The sequence below is a fragment of the Sarcophilus harrisii genome, chromosome 4 (assembly GCF_902635505.1).
Source record: "Sarcophilus harrisii chromosome 4, mSarHar1.11, whole genome shotgun sequence".
NCBI lineage: Eukaryota > Metazoa > Chordata > Mammalia > Dasyuromorphia > Dasyuridae > Sarcophilus > Sarcophilus harrisii.
In genome coordinates, this window is record NC_045429.1 from 361,150,515 (window position 1) to 361,156,514 (window position 6,000).

Consider the following 6,000-nt stretch of genomic DNA (forward strand, 5'->3'; position numbering starts at 1 on the left):
TCTGAATCAAGGTTGGATCTCCTACTATTACAGTTTTGTTGTCTTTTCTTAACCCTCTTCTTCTCCTTTGGAAGTTGGTGCCATACCACTTGGTGCATATATTTTAAAATTGATATTGCTTCGTTTTTATCCGTTTAGCAGGATGTGTTTCCTTATCTCTTTTAATTAGATCAATTTTTTTTTGCTTGATCGGTAAGGATGGGCCCCTCTTTGACTTCACCTGAAGCATAATAGTTTTTTTCCAATTTTCTTTTACTCTTTTTCCCCTCTTTAAATGTTTTCTTTAAACAACTATTGTGGGTTCGCTTTTGATCCAGTCTGCTATCTCCTCCCTCTTTAGGGGAGTTCATCATTTACATTTACGTTAAATTACTAAATCTGTATTTCCTGCCATCTAATAACCCCATATTGCTTTCTTATTCTTTTCCCCCAACCCTCTTTCCCCCCCAAAATTATTACCCCTCTTTGTATCACATCATCCTCTTTTAATTCCCTCCCCCCCTTTGGTCTTTCCCCCTTCCCCCTTATTCTCTTTTCTTTTCCTTTTCCTGTCCCCGTTTTTCTGAGGCGAGGAATTTTCTCTAAAACAAATTCAATTATTTTTCTTTGAGCCAACTCGAGATAAGATTCACACAGTGTTCCTCCCCTCTCTAAATTCCCTCAGATATGATAAGTTTCCTTGGCCTCTTTGTGGGGATGTGGCCCTTTTTATCCCTCCTTCCCACCTTGTTCTGCCTTCCCTTTTCCATATTCTTCCCTTTTTATTTATTCAATTACAATCAAATTATACATTTATTCTTTTGTATATCCACAACAGAAATACAATTCTCAAGAGTTATTTTTACCTTTTCTGCATCTCTTGGTTTTAGTTGGAGATCAAATTATTTGTTTTATTCTGGTTTTCTTCAGAAACAAATGGAATTCATTTGTTTCATTAAATTCCATCTTCTTCCCTGGAAGAAAATGCTCACTTAGCTGGGTAGTTTATTCTTGGCTGCATCCCAAGTTCTTGTGCCCCGGAATATCATATTCCAATTCATTCCTTTAATGTAGAGCAGAGATCTTGGTATCCTTATTTTGCACCTCGTATTTAAATGGTTTTGGCTGCTTTAAACTTTTTTTCTTTAATCTGATGGTTCAAATTTTTCCACAATTTCCTTGGGGTTTTTTTTTAGGGTTTCTTTCAGAGGTGTTGTGAATTCTTTCAATGCCTATTTACCTTCTGTTCTATTACATCTGGGCAGTTTCTTTGTGTTTCTTGTAAAATAGTATCTACTCTTTTTTTTCATCATAGTTTTCAGAAAAGGTCCAATAATCCTCAGATTATTCTCCCTAATCTATTTTCCAAGTCTGTCTTTTTGCAAGTAGAAAATTTGGTTCTTTCAGTTTTTATTTTTTTGTTTTTGTTAATGTTCTTGCTTCTCAATGAATCATTAGTTTCAATTGTTCAGTTCTAATTTTTAAAAAATTATTTTCTTCAATAGCTTTTTTTTCTTTCTTATATTCAATTGGTTTCTGAATGTATTGTTTTTGGTCGGAATTTTTTCCATTTCACTAATTTTTTTTTTAGTGAATTATTTTTTTTTCAATTCACAGATCCTACTTTCTTGCGTGCTTTGTCTTTTCCAATTACGGATCCTACTTTCTTGCGGTTCTTTGTCTTTTCAATTCCCAAATCCTACTTTCTTGAATTCTTTTTTTTCCAATTCACAATTCTTCTTTCCAGTTTTTTTTTCAATTCACCAATTTTGTTTCCCTACTTCCTGGGAATTTTTAACTTTTCAATTCTTTTGGGAAGTTTTTGCTCTCTTTAAGGCTTCTCTTTCCTTTCCCCATTTATCTTCTAACCTCTTTTGGACTTTTTGGTCTCTTCTTGAGAGCATTATTAAGGAGGACAGTCTGATGCATTTTGCTGTTTGGGTCTCTTCAGGTTTGCTGACCTGCTTTTTCTGCATAAAGCTGTCGTCCTTCTTTTCTCTTTTTTATTCATGTTTAAAGCCTTTGGGTCGGTCTCTAGGCAAGGGGGTTACCACTTCCTCCAGAGCAGGGAAAGTTCCATTTCTGCTCCTATGGGGTGCTCGGTGGGTTTTCCCTTCCCCCAGGAAGTGGTTCAACTGGCCGAGCTACAAAGTGCCGTTGGGCTGAGTGGGTTGGATTGCCCTCGGCTGGGGTAAGTGGGAAAGTGTCACCCGCCCCAGGCCGGGCCTCTTGTGGGCTTGGTCCCCACTGACCGCAGAACAGACGAAAACTCTGCCCAGTGCTCGCCGTGAAATCGCTGGAAACTCTTGGCCCCAAGAGGCTCCCCCACAGATTGGAGGCTAACTCGGCTGCTCCTCCTGCCTCAGGATCACAACTCCCAAGGAAAAAGCCCGTACTGCAGGTTGGGGCTGGGCTTGCTGAGATCTGTTCACCCTCAGTTTGGACCTCCTCGGACTAATTTTCCCCAGTCGCCGATCTCCCCCCCTGGCCCCGGAACCAACCTTTTTGGCGGATGCAGATTTTCTTCGGCCCGTGGTTTTCTACTTCTTATCTTTACGAAGTGTAGCAGTCAAGACTATTTTTGAGGCTCGATATAATATTGATAAAGAGGGTAAGAGAAGAGCTTAGAAAGTCGCGTGTGTCTTCTCCGCCATCTTGGCTCCGCCCCTCGGGTCCCCCTTTCTCAATCTCAACAAGTACTCCAATAGTACAGATGTCAATTCTTCTATGTTCTCTCACACCAAGAGATTTTTGTATATGTTAACTATCAATCAATCAATCAACAATTATTAAGTGCCTAAAATGTACCAGGTGCCTCTCTAAGCTCTGAGCATACAAAAAAAGTAAAAGATAATCCCTACCTTCGAGAAATTTAGAATCTAATTGGGAAGACAAGCATGTAAACAAATATATACAAAGCAAGCTGTTTTTCTTTATCCTTCATTTTCAAAGAGGACTAAGATATCAGGAAAGTGATGTCATGACATTCAAGTGAGCTGCATTTAAGTGACAGTGGGCTCTTCAAAGTCACCAGACCCTACTTCCTCTTCCAGAACCCTCTGAGTCCAGTGGCAAGATGTAGATCATTAGCATGACTGCCATATATAGGATGGGAAGGAAAAAAATTAAAGAGAGGAAACATTGGTATTGAGGGATTGGGGAAAGTTTGCTATAGAAAGTCAAATTTTACTTGGGACTGAAAGGAAGTCAGGGAGGTCAGTAGTTAGAGCAGAGGAGGAAGAACCTTCTAAGCATAGGAGAAAGAATACCTCATCTAAGAGATCTAATATCTTTTTCATGGAGCAGCCCAGGAAGCTGTAAATGAATCTAAGAATACTTGTTGGAGGATGAGTTATAAAAAACTATAGTGGTAGGAAGGGGCTATGGAAGGGCTTTGGATACCAAATAGAACATTTGGAGATGATGAATGCCTGCAGTACCATGGTGTCAGTGGCAGAGGAGAGAATGGAACATATTTGGGAGATGTTGCAACTAATCCCTCAGTAGACCTTCACAATAGCTTGAATATGGGAGTGGTGGTGAGAGATAGTGAAAAGTGATTCCTCCATTATGAGCATGAGGTATTGTGAAGATAGTGTTAACCTCTACAGTGACAGGGTGGTGGGTGCATAGGATTTAGGAAGATTATCCTCAAGGCAGGAACAAGTTGATGCTTTCTTCTTCAAGAATCTTCAAGATTTCTAACAATAAAGAGTAGCTAGGTGGTGCAGTGAATAGAGCACCAGTCCTGAAGTCAGGAGGATCTGAGTTGAAATCTGGCCTCAAACACTTAATATTTCCTAGCTGTGTGACCCTGAGAAAGTCACTTAACCCCAATTGCCTCAACAACAACAAAAAAATTTATAACGATGCACAGATATCACTATAACCCAAAGTGATTTATTCTGACTGAGTGACCCATCTATCTCTTTGATGAAAGAAAGAAGAAAAGTATTAATTAAGCACATACTTTGTGTCTGGCATGGCAATCTTTCTGAATCATCTCCTGTGCATTTTGTAGTTATAAACTATGCCTGCCCATCGTGCCTCTCCATTTGTCTTTGAATGACCCACAGATTTAATTCTTCAGAGATTTATAAAGTCTTGTATTCTGATTAAAAACTTACTGGTACTATAAAAATGAGTCTTTGTTCCAGGAAGAAAATTGTTAATCAATAAAAACATGACACAATTTCCCTGAAGTAAACCAACCTGTTCTCCTCCTCCTATTCTATTTTGGTTCCAGTTCATTGTCATTCTCCAGTGGATTAAGAATTCCTACTGTCCATACTAATGTGTATGTAGTTGGATAGACTGCCCATAAATCTGACCCATGTAACTGCATGTCATAATCTGAACAGCAGGCATTTTTCATCCACTTGACTTTTAATAATGTGTTCGGTTACAATGACCTCTTTTGAATGGTTATGTATCTTACTTAGAACACTTTACAATAACTCAGATTGATGCAATAAACACAATATCATCCAAAAATAGGAGTATCTGGAAAACATCGGGATTTATAATGAATTTTTCTTTTATTTGGATTGTATCTTGTATATTCTTTGTGATACTGGAAAGTTATTTGGTGATCATCCATCTCTAGTTGTTCACATTTCACTTGATATTAATAACCAGTCATTAAACTCATCTCTGCTATTGAATTTTTCAAAGAATTTCTTATGATCTGGACACAAACATGCAAGATTCTCTTTTGGAAAAGAGGCTTGGAATTAACATTTTGTTGTACCAGATCATTTTTTTAAAGTCAACAAATCAAGTAATCAGAATAATTGATGCAGAGTAACACATCCTTTTTTTTTTTTTTTTAATTGCCATAACAAACAGGTGTATAAGTAGTCTTTTTTCCCCTCCTATATCAGAACTTAGTCAGTGTGGAGTTGGGGCATGAGGAAGATTACAGTTAAGTCTTTTCAGGTTTGAGCCTCCATCTTAAATTTAGATGCTTCATTGTTTTTATTAAGTATTTATTAATATGACAAGCTGTATTCTAGGCACTAGGAGATGTAAGAATAAAGAATGACACAATCTCTACTCTCAGCAAGCTTACATTCTAATGGGGCCAATAATGTTTGTGTGTGTGTGTGTGTGTGTGTGTGTGTGTGTGTATGTGATATATCATATATATATATATATAAATTCATAGATATGTAACAAATATAAAAGTAAAAATTACAAAAATGCAATTTAGTTCAAGAGGGAAATTACAAGCAATTGCAGGAGTCAGAAAAGACTTTGCAAAGAAGATGATGTTTGATTTGCATCTTTAAAGAAGAGAATACTTTAAGAGAGAAGTAAGATGACATTCTACTATAGGTATATATGGCAGCCAGTATAAAGGAATAGAGACAGAGCATAATGTGAGAGAAGCAGAAAGAAGTCAATTTGACTCAATTATAGAGTGTAAGCATTTCTAATAGCCATTTAGGCTAGAAAAATAAGTTAGAGTTTTGAAATAGAATTGAATTTTGTATCTTTTAATTGAATTATTTAAGGAAATTACTTGACCATAAATATGTAGTTTTCTGTAAAATCGCTTTTGCAAAACCTTGACTGTTTACTTTCTACATCTTTATCAGGGATGCCCTTAGTGTACATATAACTTATTCTTTATATAAATAGTTTGTAGAGTTAAGAATATTGGAACATGGATCCAGAATTATTCATATTTTCTTACTCATGTAAAGTCCATCTTGTAGTAAGTGGTTTTGCATGTTTATTTTATTTTTCATACATTAATCTTTCTCTAGGTGTCATACACCTCTAGATTATCAATCTGTAACATTGCATAAAGTATATACTATGATGAATGAATTAATCATTCAACCAATGAAATACTCTTTCAGTATGATGGGCAATAAGTAACCTTTACAGAGATCTGGATTGAGGAGATATATGAACATAAGTCATTTAAGGAGATTGCTATGAAACAAGTTTGAACTTTTGAAGGAAGTTTCTGTGGGCCTGAAAAGGTTGTGCACACTTCAATATCCTTAAGTC